Source organism: Pantherophis guttatus, chromosome 8 (assembly GCF_059756535.1).
Source record: "Pantherophis guttatus breed Tessera chromosome 8, ASM5975653v1, whole genome shotgun sequence".
NCBI classification, from domain to species: domain Eukaryota; kingdom Metazoa; phylum Chordata; class Lepidosauria; order Squamata; family Colubridae; genus Pantherophis; species Pantherophis guttatus.
This window is the reverse complement of record NC_142070.1, coordinates 18,790,094-18,812,857: the sequence shown is the minus strand read 5'-3', so window position 1 is coordinate 18,812,857 and position 22,764 is coordinate 18,790,094. Positions and strand designations below refer to the sequence as shown.

General features: G+C 35.3%; 1 protein-coding gene and 1 long non-coding RNA gene across 5 annotated transcripts in view; both read left to right on the top strand.

Annotated features, from left to right (window-relative positions):
• UNC5C (unc-5 netrin receptor C) overlaps positions 1-22,764 on the top strand; it is a 377,791-nt gene that overhangs the window by 5,866 nt on the left and 349,161 nt on the right. The window lies entirely within an intron of this gene.
• LOC148112555 (uncharacterized) lies at positions 4,109-15,298 on the top strand. Its single transcript, XR_015729260.1, has 2 exons — positions 4,109-4,907; positions 6,211-15,298. It is a non-coding gene; the product is annotated as an uncharacterized LOC148112555 (long non-coding RNA).

Below are 22,764 nucleotides of genomic sequence, written 5' to 3'. Positions count from 1 at the left end.
AGTAAATGTTGGAGATGTTTTACACCTCTCCCTAGAGACATGTACTGCATTAATATGAACAGTTGTTATTCAGGGCAAAGGATAAGGGCAAAGGATATAATTAGTTAGGAAGAATAACTTTATTTTGTTTTATAGCTCTTTTAAAATATTGACTTGTGTACACGTTTAATTTTATTCAGTTACTACAATTTCTTATTCTATTTCTTAGAAACTGTTAGATGTACAGAATATAGAATAGTATTTTTCAGAAGGCTTAACTAACTAATGAGTTACACAAATAATGAAACCAAATTCAATCTTATGCTGTCACTGTTTATCATATGTACACAGTTTTATCTAGCATTACATCATAAAATTACCAAAGTACTGGTAATTTCCAGTAACAAACATACACATACAAAAATGATGCTAAATATGTAATTTAGCAAGATACTGATGTTAATTTTTTTTAAAAAATGGGCCTAATTAATTTTTGCTTCCCATGGTAGAGTATTTGTAACATTATACTAAATTGAAATGGTTTAACTGTATTTATTCAAAATACAGTTATTCAAAAGCAGAACTATATTTGCTGACCATAAATCTAGCTGCAATTATGTAGACTTTGGAGAAAAACTCATTTGGAGTTGTTTTTAACTTCTTAAAATTGCAATTACTAACATAATGTTGGGAAACTAGTAGCTTTCCAGGTGTTGAAGCATTCCAGTTTCCATCAACCCAGACCAGCATGGCCAGTAGTGATAAACCTTGGGATTTGAACCTAACAGTATCTGGATTCCGTTGTCAGTACGAGCAAATTGCCGTTATCAGTACAAACAAGCTATTCAGACTGGCTTATTAGATCAGCAGGTATTTTGTAATTATAAAAGGATATTTGCCATATTTCTATATCTGCATGCAACTCTTGTTTATCAGCACTGTTTAGGCTATGGCATTAGATTAGCGGAAGGGTGATAATTCTTTTGTGAAATGTAGTTCTGAGAACTGGAACTTCTACTTCTGAGGTTTCCACTTAACAATACATTTAAAAAAATGAATCAAAATCTTGTGGTGATGATGATGAAGATATCCCAGTCCACCAATTTGTGTGGTGATTCATATTTGTACCTGAATGACTGTCTTTGTTATCTCTGAAAATAAAAGGGGTCTAAAACACAGAGAATTTGCATTCTGCCAGTCCTCAAATTCTTTTTGTATGGAGAAAATTATTGTGCTGAGTCCACACTAAATAATTCTTTTTGAAATAAAAACATTAACTTAGTATTGTAATATGACCAGCTTAGTATGGATCAAAAATTTTCAAACAAACAAACAAACAAACAAAAAAAAATACAGAGACAATAACTTTAGCAATGTATTACATAATTGTTTTCTTCATCTTTGTTTCAATTAATTTTAATAAAAGTACCTGACACAGAACCATCCTTCTTTCTCCAAATCCAGGTTATTCGTGCTAGCTAGTTCAGATATTGCTAACATTATCTTCTATAGCAAAGACCTCCTCAAATTTAACGTGACTACATGGATATGTCCAAATAGTTTTCTTCAAAACAGTATGGAAACGGTTTGACATTGCTTGCTTCTGGGATTTTTTTCCTCCTATTTCCCAGTTCAGTTTATAGCCTTGGGTCTCATTGTGATTTCTCACTCAAGTGCTAACTGATCTGACTCTTTCAGAATCTGACTCAGTATTATATATGGTTGACCAGGTACCGCCTTTAGAATTTAAATGATTACCAGGGTGAATTTAACATTTGAGGATAATATAAGGAACAATTCTATCATAAGCAAGAACTGGAATGAGAAGGCCTTACTCATTGTGGACCAAAACATTGGTTCAAATATTTTTTTTAAAAAAATTCTCTTGTTCAACAATTTATTTATTCAACAGGTGAGATAGCAGTGATATTGAAAAAGCTCATTAGATAAGATTTTCCACCTGATGTTTTTCCTTAGGATTTAATTCAAGATAAGAAAAGAAAATGATTGAGCACCACTGGAAGATGATTATCCATCCATCCATCCATCCATCCATCCATCTATCTAATTTATATTCACCCCATGTCAATGAGTGACTCTGGGTGATGAACATAATTAAAATAAAATAGCAACAGCACTTAGACTTATATACCATTTCACAGTGCTTTGCAGCTCTCTCTAAGCGGTTTACAGAGTCAGCATGTTGCCGCCAACAGTCTGGGTTCTCATTTTACTGACCTCAGAAGAATGGACGGCTGAGTCAACCTTGAGCTGGTCAGTATCAAACTCCTGGCATTGGAATGAAGAGTTAGCTGCAATTCTGCATTCTAACCACTGCATGGCTCTTCCTATAAATAAAATGAAAACAATAACAAACATTATAAAGTTAAAAACAGAAGAAACAAGCCAAATCACTATCACAGTGAAGAAGTTGTACATACAGTACCTTTTGCTTACTTTATCATCCAGGTGGATAAAAGAACTCTATTTCAACTTCTTCTATGAAACAGTTTCTAAATCAATTATCTTCTATTTAAAATGTGAACTGGTAGGAATAAAGGCTAGAAAATATTTATACTTAGAATCAGTGGTGAAATGTAAAATTTGTTACTACCGGTTCTGTAGGCGTGGCTGGGGGGGGGTAATATGACTGGGTGGGCGTGGCCAATTTTTTTTTTTACCTTTTAAAAGCATTTTTTTTACAACCTCTTCGGCTGAAGAGTTTGTAGAAAAAATGCCTTTAAAAGGCTCTGACGATTCCAGCTGAGCCCCGCGATCATGAGAAGCTTTTTTTTTAACTTTTAAAAGCATTTGTAGAAAAAATGCTTTTAAACGTTAAAAAAAGAGCCTCTGATGATTGCGCGGCTCAGCTGGGCCTGGCGGGGAGCAGGAATTTCTGCTACGAGTTCTCCAAACCACCCAACCACCATCGCTACCGGATCGGGCGATACGGTCCGAAGCGGGAGCATTTCACCCCTGCTTAGAATTAATATAATCTAGGTAGTGTCTTATTTTGATAGATTAATATAAATCACTAGTTCTCTAGGAAACAATTGAGCTCTTCTTCCATGTTATGCCATAATGCATTATGAAATGTATTGGTTCTATTGGATATAGCAATATTCTCCCTATATTGGAAACAAATCAAATTGTGAAGTACAATACACAATATTGACCATCTATATCATGGCTGTCAAACTTGATCACATCACATGATGTATTGTGATGTATTGCGATGTTTTTTGCCTTTGCAGAGTGAGGTTGGGAGTGGCCTGCATGTGACACATCCGGACCATGGGCCGCCAGTTTGACAGTATTTTCTATATACTCAGGAGACTTTGAAAGGTTAAAATTGAAAATGGGGGAGGGGAATTTTATCCTATTTGTTCTTTGTGTGTTTTGTACATATGTTAAATTTCAAAAAGCAAAACCCACCCCAAAGAGCTTATAATTAGATTCAAGTGATCATTTTAAAAAGAAAGAATAAAAGAAGCCATATGTGCAGATATTTACCTCAGCCCACTGTATTAGCAACAGCAGCAGTTTGAAAATGCTTGGTGTGGAAAAAAATATAATATGTGAATATGCTAATCTTCAGGGATACACTTTTTAATTAAGCACCTAAATGCATTCTGTTGTCAAAGAAAAAAAGAGAGAGAGAGAAAGAGGTTGTATGGAGAAAAAAACAATTATTTTGATGCATCAATGAACTAGCTCTATTTGATATATCAGATGTAGCTTTTTGTAAAAAGAAGCACTGAATAGGGTTTGCAACACTTTTTAAAAAAAATTATGTTCTGTTCATGAACATTTCAGAAACCCAGCTTAACCCCTAGGAGCCGATATGTGTCCTTACTTTCAGCTTATACTACTAACCCTAGTGCTTCCCTCAGAGGCTCCTTTTACAGTACAATGCACACTTCAGCAACATGAATAGTATAGCCAGCATGTAAAGTAAAATTCTGATATGTGTGAGAAAGTTTATTGGGAGCATAATGTAGGGAAATGTATCCATTTACTGCAGGTTTCTTTTTTAAATGAAAAATGTAGAATACAAATCATTTTTCTTCCTTTGTAACTGTTTATACAGATAGTCTTTGATTTACAATCATTCATTTAGTGACCGTTCAAAGTTACCGATCCTCACACTTAACAACCATCACAGTATCTCCTCCGCCACATGATCAGAATCCAGGTGCTTGGCAACAGGTGTGTATTTACGATGATTGTACGGTAGCATCCAGGGGTCATGTGATTGTCATTTGCAACCATCCCAGACAACGAGCAAAACCAATGGGGAATTCCAGATTTGCTTAATAACTTCATGATTCACTTAACAACTGCAGGGGAAAAAAGGGCTTAGGTCAGGTGTAACTCACTTAATAACCATTGCTTAGCAGTGGAAATTCTGGACTTTTTTTGTGGTTCTAAGTTGAGATCTATCTTTAGTCATAGCCAGGGGTGAAATCTACTTACCTTCCCTATCGGTTTGGAAGTGTGTGCACGCGTCACATGTGTCACATGCGTCGCATGTGCAGAGGGTAAAAAACAGATTACTTCCTGTTTAAAACCAGGAAGTAATGACATCCGGGTGGGTGGGTGGAGCCTCGCACTGCCGTTGCTACCGGTTCTCCGAACCACCCCCCCGCCACCGCTACCGGTTTGCCCGAACCGGTGCAAACTGGTAGTATTTCACCCCTGGTCATAGCCTAACGGCATTACATTAGGGCTGCTACATTGGGGGTGGCTGATAGGATAGAGATGATCCTCACCCCTAGGTTGCCCATTATCTTGGTTTTTAATTTTAATTTTAACTTTTTATTCTATTTATCCTGTCTAATATTTAAATCTAAATATAACTTCATTTGTATTTACAGTATGTAAACAACAGAAACCATGTGCCTGAGAGGACCCTGTCTTTAAAAGTGGTAATTTGTTTTAATTACTTTAAAGCTATACATTTATAAATCAACCTTTGGTTCTTGCAAGAACAGTGACTTAGTAAGTGAATTGGGTACATTTTCTTGAAAAAGATAAATGTTTTCCTTTTGTCAGGAATGCAGTTATTAGCCACCCAGTGGAAGTGTTCAAGTTTTGCAGGCAGCAGCCTTGGAACAGAGAAAGGAACATTTGTTATGCATATCATTTTTATTACTGCTTTTTTTCCTTCATCATATCATATGATGAAATCATATGAATTTCTAAAGGCCAAGCTTTCAATTAACTGCAAAAAATAAAAAAGACTTATCAGAAAATTTAGGTCAGAACTAACTGTTTTCAAGTCCTTAAAAAGAAAAGTAACAAACTGATTTATTGCAAGTGTTCCATACAATCATATTCTTAAATTCAGACTTCTTAAGCATATTCTATTATAATACTTTGAATAGGCAGTCTTAATGAAATAATATTAAGTCTTTGTGGTACGTACTTTATTCAAACAATAACACTCTATTTACCCTATTCAAATTAATTGACAAAGTTTTGTAATTAATGGGTGAAAAAATGAAAAAAAAAAAAAAAACCAGAATCAAAAATAAGCAGGAAGCTGTAGCATAGTGTGATTTTGAATCCATAGAATTAATAAAGTCACAAAAATATGAAATGTCAACCAAAAATATTTTATTTGTTAATGCTGAAAAAAAAAAGAATAAGTTATTTACCGCATTAAAAATATCCTTGATTTACAATACATTCCCCCCGCCCCCCGATATAGTTGCTTATAGCATTGATAATTAGGACTACAGTAGTACAGAGGAGAGATTTAATTCTTTCTTCCTTTGGTGTGCACCTAACAAAAATCCCTCTTTTTGTGTTATTATTTGCATTGGGAATAAGCGTTGCAGTTAAGCGTTTACTATTATGACTGATTTTATTGCATGTAGCTGACGTTTGCTGTATAATATATAACCAGAATGGGTAGAACAGAATATGGAGTAACCAAATGATTCACTTTGAAAAAGCAGTATGTCAAGTAAGTATGCATGCTATCACCTTATCTATTTAAAGTATAAACAAAATGAACAAAGTGAAAGTGGAGTTAATGGGAGAAAGGTCAGCAATGTGAAATAAGCTAATAATACCACCAAGATGGTGAACAGAAGACTTTAAGGAATCTCTTTTTAAAAGTGAAATAGAAGGTTGTGCACAAGCTAATGGTCAACATTAAAAGCAGTGATCTAATACAAATACACGAAAAAGTTGTGGAAGTAACAATAGACTTTATTTTTTTAGGATCAAAAATTCACAGGGATGTTGACTGCTGCTGTGAAATAAAGGGGTGTCTGCCTGGAAGAGAAACAAAGACAAAATACCAAAGATATCACACAGAGAACGAAGTATTATCCAGGCTATGGTTTTTCTATCTGTAACATATGGTTATGGAAGCTGGTCCATCAGGAAATATAAGTGAACAAAAATAGATATCTTTGAATTGTGCTGAAAAAAACTTATTGAAAATATGAATTTCAAGAAGAATAAATCATTCACTCAATCCTAAATGAAGTAAAGTCAGACTGCTCAATGGAAACACTATTAATAAACCTAATGATTAAATATTTTGAAGACATACAAAAAAAAGCAAGAATAACTTGCTGCTTGGAAAAATAGAACACAATATAAACAGAAACCAATAGAAGATAGCTAGATGAGAAGAGAAACTCCTATAAGCTTTTACTGACTAACGATAGCAATAGCACTTACACTTAAATACCGCTTCACAGTGCTGTACAGCTCTCTCTAAGCTGTTTACAGAGTCAGCATCTTGTCCCCAACAATTGGGTCCTCATTTTACTGACCTTGGAAGGATGGAAGGCTGAGTCAACCTTGAGCCTGGTGAGATTTGAACTGCCAAATTGCAGGCAGCCGGCAGTCAGCAGAAATGACCTGCAGTACTGCACTCTAATCACTGCACCACCTCGGCTCTTCAACAATCCTGGCGCACTGATATCCATTGGACCGTGAAGAGTCAGAAGGAATTGAAAAACGATAATCATAAAATATATTAGTTATACAGAAAATGTAACTAAGTTGAATTGAACTTAATTACCATAAGTCTACTTAGAATCGTGGGTGTATTTTTACCTTGGGAAGATGGAGATTCAAGACACATTGTAAAATATCTAGAGCATTTATCTATCCTGGATTTTAGCATAAATGTGAATATTAGCACTTTATTTAGGAATTGATCATGGAGTGGATCACTGTACAAGCAAGTTAAAGACACAGTCTATGTTTCTATATCACAATAAGTACTATTGCTGAATGTGTTGCTAGCAGTGTTTTGTCATTTGAGAGGAATTTTTAGGCATCACAATCGAGAAAGCATCCCCATTGTTTATTTTAGCTTCATGGTTTATTGGATTGCATGGATGAGCCATAAAGTAATTCCATTAATCAAGATAAAATACAGTTCTTTATTTGTAATGTATATTTTATGGTAGGGGAATGAATAGTTGTTATTTTTGTTATTTTCATGGGGAGAAATGTTACTATCCAGCTGTGATCCCTAAGTTTTTAAACACAAGTTATATGAAAATATGTGATAAACAGTCCTTCGGAGAGAAGGAATAGTTTATATATAAACATGCATACTATATACATTTGATGTACAAGTGACTTTTATAACCATTTCAATATGCTGTATCGAGTTTATTGAAGATAAACTTTTTAATATATCAGCATGATATGCTTTCAGCACTGATGTCTGGAACAACAAAGTAATTAAAGCCTAAATACAAAGAAATATTTATTCAGAAATAAAGGTCTAATAAATTCAGCTGTTAAACATTTGCATCTGGAATATTAACCTATTCTAATCACACCAGATAATTTATCTTGGTTTTGGATCTTCAAATACTGTCTTCAGCATGACACCTTTGCTCCCTAGCATTAATTTGTATGTTCTACTTTTACCGGCATTATTTGTTTAAATTATAATCTCACATTTTTTTTTATTTCTGTACATGAAATAATAATCTCGCAAACTCCCTGGTACAGTAATAGGAGAAAACATTTATACTTTATGTTATTTTATTATTTTATTTATGGTATACATGGAAAGAAGAAAAAATACATTGCAAAGTATAAGTTTGAGGTTCCTGTCTTTCAGGGAGTTACACTTGGCGGGTTCCAGGAGATGGGCCTTCTTTGCTGTGCTGCCCGCCTTATGAAATCTAATGACATCAGCTCCATACATCTTAATATTCTCTCAAAAGTCACTGAAAACCTGACTGAAGGCTGTGCCTTCAGGCCTAGGAATCCCAGGGAACTGGGGTGATAGTGTGATGGCGCCTTTACTGTGACTGATATTATTTCCTGGTTTTGTGTTGTTATAGCTTTTAATAATGAATGTTTTATATACTTCTTGGCTTTTTAAAATTTTGTATGCCACCCAAAATAACTTTTTTGTGAGATGGGCGGCCACACAAATTTGATAAACAAACAAACAAACAAACAAGAACAGCATTGATTATTCAGGTTAGAGTGTTTATTTCAAGATTAAAATTTGTAGGCCAGAAAAAAAATCAAATTAAAAAAACACTAGAATTGCTTTTAGAATTGCGTTTTAGAAACCATTTCAATTAAATCGCTACTCTTTTATTCTTAGGAGTACCATATTGGGGTTGCAAAAATCCAGATAGCTGCCTGACTATCTAGTAGTCTGAGTTGTACAGATTGCTTTTACCTCAAGGGTTTATATGCTGTTATTGTGTTGTGTTTGCAGCCATTCACAGAGACAGCCAACCATAATACACCACTCCACGTTTAGCTGCTTAATTAAGGTGCTCATGACATGGCTTTGACACTTTCACAATGCTGGTGGAATTTAACCTTGTACCGAATTGATGTATGCCTATGAATGATTATGAAGATCTAGTCATACAAAATTGCTTTTCACACAAAAAAAGTTTCACTGCGCACCTGAGCCACCAATGTGGTTGATTTAATGTAAAAATTGTTGGGCTAAATTATTCTTAGAGGATGCTTAGAAAATAAACTTTTATACCTTACTCTCGCTTAGCAAATGTGATGCTGAAGAATTCAGTAGGGTTTGCCTGGTAGCAGCTGATTACTGTTTTCAGTCAGTTTTCATAAAGCAAAGCAGGTTTATTGCTGAGAGGTTGAAATGTTAAGCTATGTGGATTATCTGCAAATCCTGTGAGAACAGACCAAATTTGGATTTACCTTTCTTTCTCTCCTGGGTACAGGCTCTAATGGTCTGGAAGAAGAAAAAAACTCTAACTGCATATGTCGCTGCTAAGGAAATGTTTATCTCATTCTTTTGTACTCTCCAAGCGGGAATTGAATTTATTTTGGTAAAGTTGATTGTTTTTGTAGTGAATATTCTATTTTGCATACAAAAAATAGGGTATTATAAACATATAAAGAATTTGTTCAAGGGCTGTGTTTTTATTCCTGAAATGGTCAAAAACAGTTAACTGGCATTAAAATATGCAGATCGGTTAGTGATTAAGTGTAAAAAAAAATGTGATGACTGGCTTTGAATGTTCTTAAAATGGATATATTTTTTAAAAAATGCTTTGAAATTGGAAACCTGCATATGGTGGATTACTGCTTAATGTATTTCAGTCTAATTAAATTGACCTACAGTGCGATCCCTTACGTGTTTATCTAATATGAGTCAAGTTAATTATATATTATATAAAAAAAAAATCTTTTACATTCATCACCCAGAGTTCATTGAAATTGGGCAGCTACTAAATTTAAATAAATAGTACACGTATCTGGTAATTCCGATATTACGCAGGTGCAAGGAATCAGGGCCATTCGTAAGGTTGGCTCATAGAAGATTTATTCTATATTATATATATGAATCTAGTCTTTTATATAGTCAACTAATGGTCAGCACTAAATTGGTGCTAGAAAAGAGTTAATGGAATTCAAAAGGGGCTGGACTTGGATCTCTTGTAGGAACCAAGGATTTAAACTGATGACTTATTTACCTCCACCCCCTAGCTCTGCCTGCTTTTCTCCTACACTGATTTCAACATTGATGGGGTGTTAGCACCAGCACTTTTGCATTGGCAATTCAAGATATAATGCTTTGTCTGGAAATATTACTGAAAATGTCTTTATTTATTAGAACAAAATAAAATAAAATACGTTGAAGGAAATACCAGAGAATCAAAAATTTCTGAATGTTTTATTAGTGTTCATTTTATCTAACTATACAAGGATTTTTCTGGTATGAAGTCTCTTGGTAAAGAAAATCTTAAAAATTGCATATATGAGCTGAGCAATGCAAGATAATTTTTTATCTGGTCTAATTCACAAATAGACTAAACCAATGTATAAGACTAAAGGAATTTATCTTAATTGCCAATCTTTTATAGAAAGGGAATTTTAAATATTTTAAATCTAAAAATATAAAGTAATAATGAGAGTATTGGAGCACATTTTGATCTTCTCAGACCACTGCTTTTCAATCACAAAGGGAATTTTATGGTTGATATCTGAATAACACTGCTTCCTTGACTGAAATTATGTGAAGTCCCTTGGCCTTTTGCCTTTTATAAATTTACTAAACTCCTGGCCCCAATGCAGTGAGGATTTTGAGAATTGTAAGGTTGAACTGAGGTTAATGAGTTGGTGCTACAGATAGCAGGATAGTCCAGAGACTTCAAGTTTGTTTTGCATTCAGTGACAGTCATTAAATCAAAGGAAGGATTTAAAAAAAAAACAACACTTGGGGAAGGGGAGTTTTTTTTAAAAAATAGAAATGGCATATTTCTCCTAATAACCACTCACTGAATATAACCCCATTGACATTAGAAGTCCATTAGCTAAGCCTAGCTTAAACAGCAGTTGATGCTATGTCAGCTAAATGTATATTGGAATTTTACACATAATGCACAAATGGAATATATATAGAATAGATATATAGGAAATCAAATATATTCTCTCTCTAATCAATCAGTCTAATCAAAAGAATAAAGTGTAAGCTGAGTAGCAAATATCTGTACTGGAAGAGAATCAAAGTAAACCTAAAATTTTTGTACAACAAACTGAAATTTGTAAGACACATCTCCAAATGCCTAAAGGCACAATGACACCTGACATCAGACCTTGTGATTTTCAGTCGTAGTGAAGTGTGTGTAAATGCTGTAAAGAATGTGGCTGGATAAAACTAAGAATTACTATCAGCAAATGCAATTATGTATAGTTTAATTTTATTACAATTCCAGATTTACTAGAGTTGTATTGCATTGCAATTTCTAAATTCTGAATTAATGAACTTATGACCTGTGGAAGTCATTTTGCAAGCAAAAGTTGGTTAACAACAATGACAGAAATAGCATCAAAAAGAAAAGCACTGCTGAGTGGATTGAGTTACTTAACAGATCAATATTCTTTAGGACAGTTGAAGATGAAAGTCATGGGGTGGTAGATACCTTGATAGGGATTTGCTAGAAAACAAAGGTAGAAACATGACACATGGCAGGCCATGAAAATCTTAAAGAGAACATGTTTGTCACATGTCTGTGTTTTATTATTTAATTTTGTAGAGCATGTACTTAGTCTAATCTAATTATGCCTAAAATGGGGCAGCTTAGCTCAAGCCTACCCTGTTTCCCCCAAAATAAGACATCCCCTGATAATAAGCCAAATCGGGCTTGTGAGCGCATGGCAATAAGGCCAAGGGCTTATTTCAGGGTTCAAAAAAATATAAGACAGGCTCTTATTTTCATGAAAACATGGTAGCTGCCTTCTAATTCTCTCAGACTTTCTTAGCCAGCATGTCTATTGCTAAAAATTCTAGGGAGCAATAAAGAAAAAAAAACATGTAAGAGTCACTAGCAGATAAAAAAAAAAACAATAAATAGCAATAGCACTTAGACTTATATACTGCTTCACAGTGCTTTATAGCCCTCTCTGACTCTTACAGAGTCAGCATATTGCCCCAACAATTTGGGTCGTCATTTTACCGACTTCGGAAGGATGGAAGGCTGAGTCATCCTTGAGCCTGGTGAGATTCGAACTGCCAGACTGTTGACAGCCAGCAGCTAGCAGAAGTAGCCAGCAGTACTAACCACTGTGCCACCACGCTCTGTATGACATCTCATTTCTAGGAAAAGAAGGTACATGAGGAAGACACTCTAATTCCACCTTGATTCTGTTTGAGAGGGGGTCAAAGGAAATTCTGCAAATCTTGAAAGTTTCAGTTGACTCACTATGAGACAAAAGTGAAATTCCAGTAGTTTTTGTAATACCTGTTACCTGACTTGGCCTGTCTCAAAGAGCTGACAAGTGTGGCACATTTAGAAAATGCACTTGAGAAATCAAAGGTATATCATGGAGATCTTTAAAAAGTTACAAATTGATGTAAAAATAGGAAAGAAAGATTACAATTGCAAGAGGATAATTAGCTGCCATATGAATAGACTCAATCACAGTGACAAAGGGTGCAAAGTTGGAAAGCTTGATGGCCAAACTTGGGAACAGATAATTCTGGAGAAAATCTATGTGGTTATTAAGAATCTCTGCTGATTTATGGCAGATAATCAGTCAAAAGAGTTACACATCTTTTTATTTCCCCAAGTACTTTAGGTTATGAGAATCTGATATTTTTCATACCTCATGCCATATATATCTACCTCTGTTCAACCTTGCATAATGTTTAGTGCTCTTCATGCACTTAATGTTCAGCTTGTTGAAACCAACGTTCAGTAATAAGACACTGGACTTGCCGACCGGACGTTTGGCATCTCGAGACCCAAGCACCGCATGACAAAGTGAGCTTCTTTTCTTGCCCAAGCTCTTGTCAGCTTAGCAGTTTGAAAGCCTACAAATGCAAGTAGATAAAGAAGTGCCACTTCAGTGGGAAGGTAATAGTGTTCCATGTCAGCGGTGGGTTTCACATATTCTTGCCACTGGTTTGCCGTGCGCGTGCACACTCGCTTCGCACTCGCCTTCCACGCATGCGCTCGGCCTTCCTCGTGTGTGCATTGCTTACAGGCACGCCTTCTGCGCATTCCCCAGGTCTCAAAAATGTGGCTAAATAGGACGGCATTACGCCCAGTCGCCGCTACCAGTTCGCCTAACTGGCTGAATACCACCTCTGTTCCATGTATCTTGGTGTATAGTCATGTCGGACACATGACCAGGGAAGCATCCTTGGAGAAAGCTGTCTCCCTTGGCTAATAAACGGACAGTAATATCACCCCCTCGAGTTGGACATGACTGGGCAGCAGAAGCCATTACCTTTTTTAGATAGAGTACTAGATAATAGTATTTCAAATATAATTGAAATGTAGAACTTGGAAATTTTAAAAGCACTGTATTCTTTGCAGAGCATTGCTTTTCATCTGGAAAACCAGACAGCCAACCATGAGCTCTGAAATGAGAGGTCACAGACTTTAAAGTACAAATATGATTGGCATTCCATTCTGTTTTATGATACTGTTTCAAAATGTCTTTTGAAAACAGTTATTATACTGTTATTCTAATGGCCCTGTGGAGGAAGGGATTTGTTTCCTAAGCTAATGGGCAATCTTAGGTAGAAATTGAACAATAATTAATGTCTATTCTGTCACATTTGTAACTACTATGAAATATTATCATGACCTGCTTGCACCTTCTTCTATTACTAGTCCATTAGCAAAATCCTGTACAATGTAACAAGTATAAAGCTTTCCTCCTTGTATGACTGGAAGAAACCTAATATTTTTAAAGTCATATCTGTATGCAGTAGTATTTTTTTGAAAAAAATATTTAACTTGCTTATATACAGACAAAGATGGATTTGAAGTGGCCTCATTTTCCCCCCAAGCCTTTGCAGAGAATTCTTGGAAAGATAATACATTTCTAATGACACAAAAATGTTATAAAACTAGGGATCATGGGACTATTTGTATTTATAAAGTTGTGATGTTCAGTACAGGCCAAAGAAATGACTTCTTTCTTCTTCTATTTCCATTTTTTTTATTACTCTTACAGAAGCCTGAAGTGCTATTAAAGCATTTACTATCTATCTAAATTCTATCTAGAATTTAGGTGATTCTAAATTCTAGGATTTAGAAAGATTCTAACCCTGTCTCAGATAATCTCTTTTATTTCAATTACAAATCATTCATTGTTCATCAAATAATGTATTGTCAGTCCATGAAAATAATAGAAATGGATAATAGTTTGATGTACTCTGTTGAGTTTATAGAAATAATGCATTGGAATGATCATCACAAAGTACAAAATTGCCGATAACAACAGCAATCATTTGAGTTCTTTGGATCGCTAACAGATCTTGCAACCTCAATGGCTTAGTGGATGGACATACAATATGATGATATATCTAAATTGCTTTGGAAACATCATCCCTTTGTGAAACTATTCCTTTTCTGTTGTCTGTTCACACTGTATGCACATATACAAGTTTGTCTATTATATAAATGGAAGTCTCGGCAGCATTTAATTTTGGGACATAAGTTGGTATACTAATTTAAACGATATACTGAAGATAAAGAATAATAGCTCATTTATACATATAGCATCAAAACTATCCAATCTTGTCTTCTTAAAATACTGTATATGGGCAGGTAGTTTCCATTCTCCTTAACCAGCGAACTTTTTAAGAATTTAACATTCAATTCAGGACGATATTTACTTGGCAGGTGAGAAGATAAAATACAGATAATCTTTGAGTTATGACCACAATTCGGACCAGAATTTCCATTATTAAGTGAGTCACACCTCATTTTATCCCATGGTGGTTAAGTGAATCACATGATCATTAAATCAATCTAGCTTTTGCCATTGATTTTGCTTGTGAGAAGCTGATTGGAAACTCTTGTAAATACATGCTGGCTACCAGGTGCCCAAATTTTGATCACATCACTGTGGAGATGCTGTATTGATCATAGGTGTGAAGATTGGTTGTAAGTCACTTTTTTCTGTGCTGTTGTAATTTTGTGTTGAATTTATGTTTTACTGACAAAGAAAATAAAGGGAGACTAGTATAGATCTATTTCAAACTATTTAGCTCTCATCAGCTAGCCATACCCTTCTGGGATTCGAACCCGGGCTACTTACCTATTAGGTAATGTATTAACCCAGTGGTTCTCAACCTGTGGGTCGGGACCCCTTTGGGGGGTCGAATGACCCTTTCACAGGGGTCGCCTAAGACCATCGGAAAACACATATTTTCAATGGTCTTAGGAATAATTTTATGGTTGGGGGTCACCACAACATGAGGAACTGTATTAAAGGGTCGCAGCATTAGGAAGGTTGAGAACCACTGTATTAACCTCTAAGCCATGGGCTCTCCTCGCTTTAGATCGGTCTCACCAAAAAAAAAAAAAAACACTTAATCTCTCCCCTGGTATAACCGGCAAAGTGAGGAAAGCCTGTGGCTTAGAGGTTAATATATATCTACCTAATATGAAGTAGCCTGGGTTCGAATCCCAGAAGGGTATGGCTAACTGATGAGCGCTAAATAGCTTGAAATAGATCTATACTAGTCTCCCTTTATTTCTTTGTCGGTAACACATAAATTCAACACAAAAATAGTTTGTTGTGAAAGCGACTGCCTGCGAAGGCTCCTGGATTGGGGCTGAAAGGCGAAAGCAGAAACAGTATGCTCTGTCCCATAATTGGGTAGACCAGGTTGCCCTGATAGACCGGTCTCACTTGGAAAAAAACCCAAAGTTCTTGTAACTTTGAACAGTCGTTAAATTATTGTAAATCAAGGACTACATTTATACTATTTTAAGTAGCAGCTTAAAAAAGAAATTCCCCATTAGAAATGGAATTGAATCAGAATTTTTTGATTTAAGGCATAGGATCAGCAATTGAATAATTGGAAACTGATTAAAATACATTGTTTGTATCTAAGAAAAAAAGTGATGAGTAAGATGTGTTGATATCAACTAAAATATAAATTATATTCTAGGATATCTAAGATAACACAGAAGGGTTTGATCATACTTGTAGACAAAGCTCTAATTTTAGATGCCTTTTCTAGAAAAAGATTGCTAGTTATCTCTAGTGCATTTTTATATATAGAAAATTAAGGTTTCTATGCTGTTTTCAGCCATGTACGTTTACTCTCTAAATATGTTTTTGCTTGGAAATTCTGAGCCAAAATGCAGTTTATGCATTCATAAACCTGTCCGATTTATTTCACTTACATTTGATCATAAATAAGTGTATTAAGACCTGTGGCTGTTGCAAGTCTGCATATACCTTTTTACTGATTCATAACATATGCTTTCTGGGACCAATCTTGATTTATTTGTGGAAGATACAGTTCAATACTAAAACTGGAATGCTATTATGCTGCTTGTTTTCAAAAGCCGTACATAACACTGTAAACATGGTTCTTTCCAAATCAAATATTATGATAATATAGGCTGTGGTCCAGAGAATTGCTAGCTCAGTAAAAGACTTGAGTGCATACTTAGCATCCATAGATAAACAATGCAAAAATTTGAAGCTTGACATGGATTTATATATGAACTGGTTTGTTTAGTGTAGTTTGTCTCCCAATATATCAGAACTAACTACGAAACCATATATAAGTCTGCATACAGAAGTCTGATTAAGAAAGTAACGAACTTTTTAATGATTGCAAAGTTGAAAAGTGTCTGCACAAAATAAGTATTATGTATCAGGACACAATCGATTGTTAATGATTACATCTATAGATCGTCTCCATTATTATCTGTCTGGTCTTTTTAATCTTATAAATATACCTTACCTTATAAATACCTTATCTGGTCTTTCAAGTTTTCAGTAAACTTATTGTTCCTATAACTAAGTTCATCCAACGCTGCTGGTCATCTTTCTCTTTCTTTTCTTCCATATTTCTTAATATTAGAGCCTTCTTCAAAGAGCTAGATCTTAATAGAATATAATTTAAGAGAGATCAGTGCATTAATGCCACTTGCTATATTCCATTGTTATGATGGTCGTATATAACTGTCAGTTTAGTTGGTAAAATGGTTATGTTTTTTACATAACTGAGGCAGATCACGTATTTTTTAAGGGTTCAGCACATTTTTAGATTATTTTAGGTGCAGTGCAGTAGTGGGTTTCACTTAACTTCGCTACCAGTTCGGAACTGTGAGCGTGCGCATGTGTGTGCTTCCTTCGCATGCATGCGGTGCTTCTGCATATATGCAGAATCTTCTGCGCATGTGCAGAGCATCCGTGATGATGTCCAGGCGGGTGGGCAGAGCCTCCTGCCGTTGCCGCTACCGGTTTGCCCGAACTGGGGCGAACCGGTAGAAACCTACCTCTGGTGCAGTAACTCCAATGGGACACTTGCTATAGGCAATATTGTTGCTAGGGTGAGCATGATTAGTTACAAAAATGGCCCTCTGCCAGTACACAAATGTTACCTCTTTGCCTTCCCAAAGAAACTCATTCTCATCTCAGAAATTGCTGAAAATATAATTCAAGAGGCTCTTGGGTATGCAAGAACTAGCAAAACCCCAAAAGAAAACAAAACTAGATGAGATCAGGAACCTGGTACATATCTTGGGATATGTTAGTGCTCACAGACACCTACTTTTCTATCTCTTGTTCAGTCATTATTTAGTCAGAAGTGTAAATTGAGTAATCTATGACAGGAGTGTCAAACTCACTTCGTCATGGTGGCGTCACGTGATGTATCGGGACTTTCCCCCCCTTCGCTAAACCGGGCATGGGCATGGGCAGCGTGTGACACATCCGGTCCGTGGGCTGGGAATTTAACAGCCCTGATCCATGAGTTTGCTCAGTTTTCATGTATTGTTAGATAAAGCAAGGCTGGATAGTTAAAGTTCTCAGCTAAGCAAAACCAAACTCAATGATTTGAATTGTGTGATAAATTAGCAAATTCTGAAAACAAAACAAACTGAATACACGAGGAAGACAGTAATTGCTTCTGTACATAAGGTGCTATATTAAAATGGAAAAATCTTGGAGTCGGATCATTTAAAGCAGCATGTCAGCTTTGGTGCAATTGACCTAAACCCATTTTATATCAACTTAAAAGCTTGAGCTCGGGGGCAGGAGGAATATTTTCAAAATACTTCTGCCATACATTATTAGGCTTTGGAAATATCACCATTACAACGGGAATACAATTTCAAAGAGAAACTAAAACAAGAGCAAACACAGCAGTCATCCCATTAGCTAGAAATTGTTGCATTAACGAGGAGATTTTTGAGTGCCATTCAACAGGCAGGAAAATAATCCTCCTGAAACTTTATAAAATCTCATCCCACTTAATAGGACCAAAAGAAATGACATAAATCTAAAATGGCAATTATACAGCAAAATGCTTTTAAAAGCAAGTATATCAGGATTTTAAGAATACTTTAAAAGGAGCTCAGTTTGCAAAGTTTACTGGGAAGCTTTTAGTAAACCGCTGCTAGGTATGTATTATAATTGAAACAACATTTTGAACAATTGGGAGTAAAACGTAAAAATAGTAGTGACTTCTTTCTAGATGAGTTTTTATTAATATGGTAATTTGAAAAACATCTGTATGCAAGTTTCCTGCTTTAGTAACTGATGAGAAGGAATATATTCAGTAATATTAGAAAAATTATTGTACTTTGGCCGTCTTTTATTTGGAATAGTTTTCAGTGATTAAGGCACCAAGCTAGAAGTTTGGGAGGCCATGAGTTCTAATCCTGCCTTAGACATGAAACCAGCTGCATGACTTTGGGCCCGTCATTCTCTCTCAACCCTATGAAGAAAAGGAAGTAATGGCAAGCCACTTCTGAAATCTTACTTACAAGAAAACTGCAAGGACTAGTCTAGGCATTTGCCAGGACTCAAAACTGACTTGAAGACACACACACACACACACTCACACACTTACTTAAAAATAACCTATCCATTCCCATATGGAACTTTTTCATCCTATGTTAAACAAATTTCCAAGTAGGTTCCCATTGATTTTTATATAGTGTATGTCAGAGTTCCAGAAAACCCCAACTCCAATTAAAAACTCTGTGGCAACCATTTTCTCAAAGTTCCATTTATTAGAGTAGGTATACTGGCACATCTGGGAAAACCCGAATCTGAGAGTTCCGGATTTTTCCTCAGTAAATCAAAAACCCCCAAACCGTCCCCTCACTCATCAGTCCATCACATGTTCCAATCACCACCCATCCCATCTCGAGACATCACTCCAATCACTCCTTCTCCAGATGCAGGATTGTCCTGACCTTGACCGAAAGGAAGAATGCTATTTTGTCTAACTACATTCCCTCTACTAAATCCCTCCTCCTACTTTCCCGCACACGAGAAGATGGCAGCATGGAAGCTTCCGGGGCTAATATGGCTTCCAAAGCTGACACTGTATGGCAGTATTTTATCATTGTTAAACATGTAGTTCTTTTGGAATTTAAATGAAGCCTGGGAAGCATTTACATATACCTGTTGGCTGCCTGAAAAAGATTATAAAATTAACTTCACACCATTGTTATGTGAATTTCCCTGAAATTTTAGTTTTGTTTGAAAAAAAATTAGTAAGTAAATCCTGATGATGAAAGGACAGCTGTTTGAAAAAATACAGAAAAACATATTTTCCTGCATCCTTACCCTAATGGTTCTTTTAAATATGATCATGTGTAATTCGGTCTGGGTAGACCAAGAAAAAAGTAGAGGAAGTTCGAAAAGCAATCTGGTGAAGTCTTTGTTATTTGAAGCTACATCAAAAAATAGATTCAGTTGCACAGGCAACTGTTTCATATTTATTCAGTAATTAATCCCCTAAAATGGGAAAGTACAGCTTTAATCAGAATAGTTCTAAAAGTGTGGTTGAGGATGTAGAATATATTTTCATAGACTTAGTATCATATTTTTAAAAAGTGGTTAATTAAGTAATCAGAAGCCAGGGAAAACTATTCAACATAAGTTAAACCAAGAAGGTAATAGTGATAGAACAAACATTTGTTCTACCAACCATTCCATACAAATCATACACTGACCAAACATAGCCATTATATGGTCATTTTCTAACAGCTTTCTCTTACTAACTGGACAAAAAAACATGTGATACTTTCCGGGTGTATTACTTTCTTTCAAAGGTCTTTTCTCCAAAGTGTATCTATTTTGAATGTATGGAAAATAGGACTTTCATCCTCAAAACTTCCGTTTCTGAATGCTAATGATACAGGGAGCAAAACACTTCTTTTGGTTAAACATACCTGCTGTCTAAGAGTTTGACAAAAATAAATCCTTTTTGTTGAGTTTTGTTTGATTTTCAGTCTCCAGTTGAGGAAGTATTAACTTTAGAAAAATAGCATAGCCTGAATTTAATTATTCAGCATGAGTCAGGGAAGTGACTTCTAAAGATCAGCAAAACACATTAAATCTTACATATTATGTTATTTCAGGCAAGGAGAAAAGAGGAAGAAAAAGAAAATGGGACATTATTCAAACTGGTCTTTTTTTGTAAACACAAAGGTATATAATTACCAGTGGGGTCTTGCCTGCCCTTGTTTCCATACTACTAGTAGTTTGTTATCAAATGATGGAATCTTTCTTGTCTTGACATAAAACAGAGGAAGTGGTTAGGAGACAAGGCTGTAATTATCAGCAGCAAGTGTCTGTAATGGAATGCCACAGAGGTTTGAAAAGACAAACATTGCTTCAGTAGGAACTTCAGCATTGTCAAAGAAACCACAAGAGCTCAAATAATGGGGAGTAGGGATTTAGGATTTTGCTGAAACTGGTTTGCCAAAACCAATATCTGAAAGAAAATCTCTGAATTAGATAAATTTCATGAATCTGCACATTTCGATAAATCTATTCAGTCAAGTTTACAAATGAACTGGCAGATTAATAAGAAAAAAACTTCAGGGCTTGTTTATATATCCCTGAGCTTCTACTTAATTTTTGGAAGGTTCGCCGTCTGCAATCATAAATCTGAATATTATGCAGTGCGTTGTATCAATTGAACCTGTTGAATTAGGACAGACTAGTTTTATTTAGCATCCTGATATATTTAGTGTAGCTCACCATAGCTCTGTACATTACTTCTTTACCTGTCTTCTTCTGAAGTAATTTATTGAGAACATGTAGCCCAGGGATATATAAACATACTCTACAACTTCCTGCAGTCCCTAAGAGCCTTAACTGCTTCTTGGATCACTGGCATATGTGATGTGAAGCTACCGCATTGACATTTTAATGTGATAAAAAGGAAAATTATTAAACTCATTGAGAGCATTCATGTTAAATTAATTTAATGTAATGTTAACTGAATGTCACTTTGTATTAAATCAGATTTAGCTTTTCTATAGGCCTGATGTAGAATTTTTGGAGTGCATTATTTTAAGTCAGAGAACACATATCACATTATGCTGTAGTTCAATTTTTTTAAATAATAATAATCAGAAAGTGAGGAGGAAAAGGAAGAAGAGGTGAAAGTTAAGTAGTCAGTCAAGAACAAAACAACAAACTGTTTAAAAGAATAGGACTAACAATAAACACAAGCTAAAAGAACAATACAGAATATATTGTCAACTGCGGTTAACATTGTAAGCTACATCTCTAGGACCAAAACCCAGAATTTAATATTTTCAAGTAACTTGTTCTTTATACTTTTCAGGAAAGTTATAGTTAAAACAAAAGACAGCTTACTGTGATGTTTACATCTATACAGTATATCTTCTACCAATAAGGGCTTTTCAGCCATCTGATTAACATTTAACAATTAGATTGGTAAATTACAAATAACCACTGGCAACAAAATGTAATAAATGTATCTATATAGCCAACAGATGTTGAGTTTGACTGGAGGAAGTTTTTACATTACCTATTCCACAATTTATTAGGCTAAAATATTTTGTTCAGCAGCACTAGGAGTTACTAAACAGAAAAATAGCAATTAATATCTTACTATTTTTTTAAAAAAACTAATTAAGATATCAATAAGACCTTTAGAGTTTGTATAGTTAATTTGCCAGCTGTACTTGTTCTTTTCAAATGTGCAGGAAAAGAAAGCATAAGGATAAGTTTGAGTTATTTAGAATACACCAATATGTAGGTAAGGGGATGTAAATATTCTGAAACCGTAATTTTTAAAATTTACATCTGTGGTTTTTTCCTCTTACACTTATTTTTATTATAATGGTTCTATGTATTTATTAAAACAAACTGAAAAGACCACCAAAGATTAGTATCTAAAAGAGAAGGTCAATAATGAAGCTGCCATCCTAACTTTTTCACATGATAGGATCGGGGTGGGTTCTAAATTTTTTTACTACTGGTTCTGTGGGCGTGGCTTATTTTTGTGGGCATGACTTGGGTAATGTGACTGGGTGGGTGTGGCCAACTTTTTTTTTTAACTTTTAAAAACATTTTTTCTACAACCTTAAGAGGTTGCAGAAAAAAATGCTTTTAGAAGCCTCTGATGATCAGGCAACTCAGTTGGGATCTCCAGAGGCTTTTAAAGGCATTTTTTTTTCCTACAACCTCTTCGGCCGAAAAAATGCTTTTAAAAATGCTTTTCGGCTGAAGAGGTTGTAGAAAAAAATGCCTTTAAAAGCCTCTGGCGATCCCAGCTGACCCGTGCGATCATCAGAGGCTTTTTAAAAAAAAAACTTTTAAAAGCATTTTTTCGGCCGAAGAGGTTGTAGAAAAAATGCTTTTAAAAGTAAAAAAAGCGATAGCGACCAGGCCAGGGACCAGTTCGGGGGTGTGGCCAGCCAATGTTATTACCAGTTCTCCAAAGTACTACACATTTTTACTACCGGTTCTTGCAATCCGGTGCAAACCGGGAGCAACCCACCACTGGATAGGATGTACACTAATTATGTATTTGGTGGA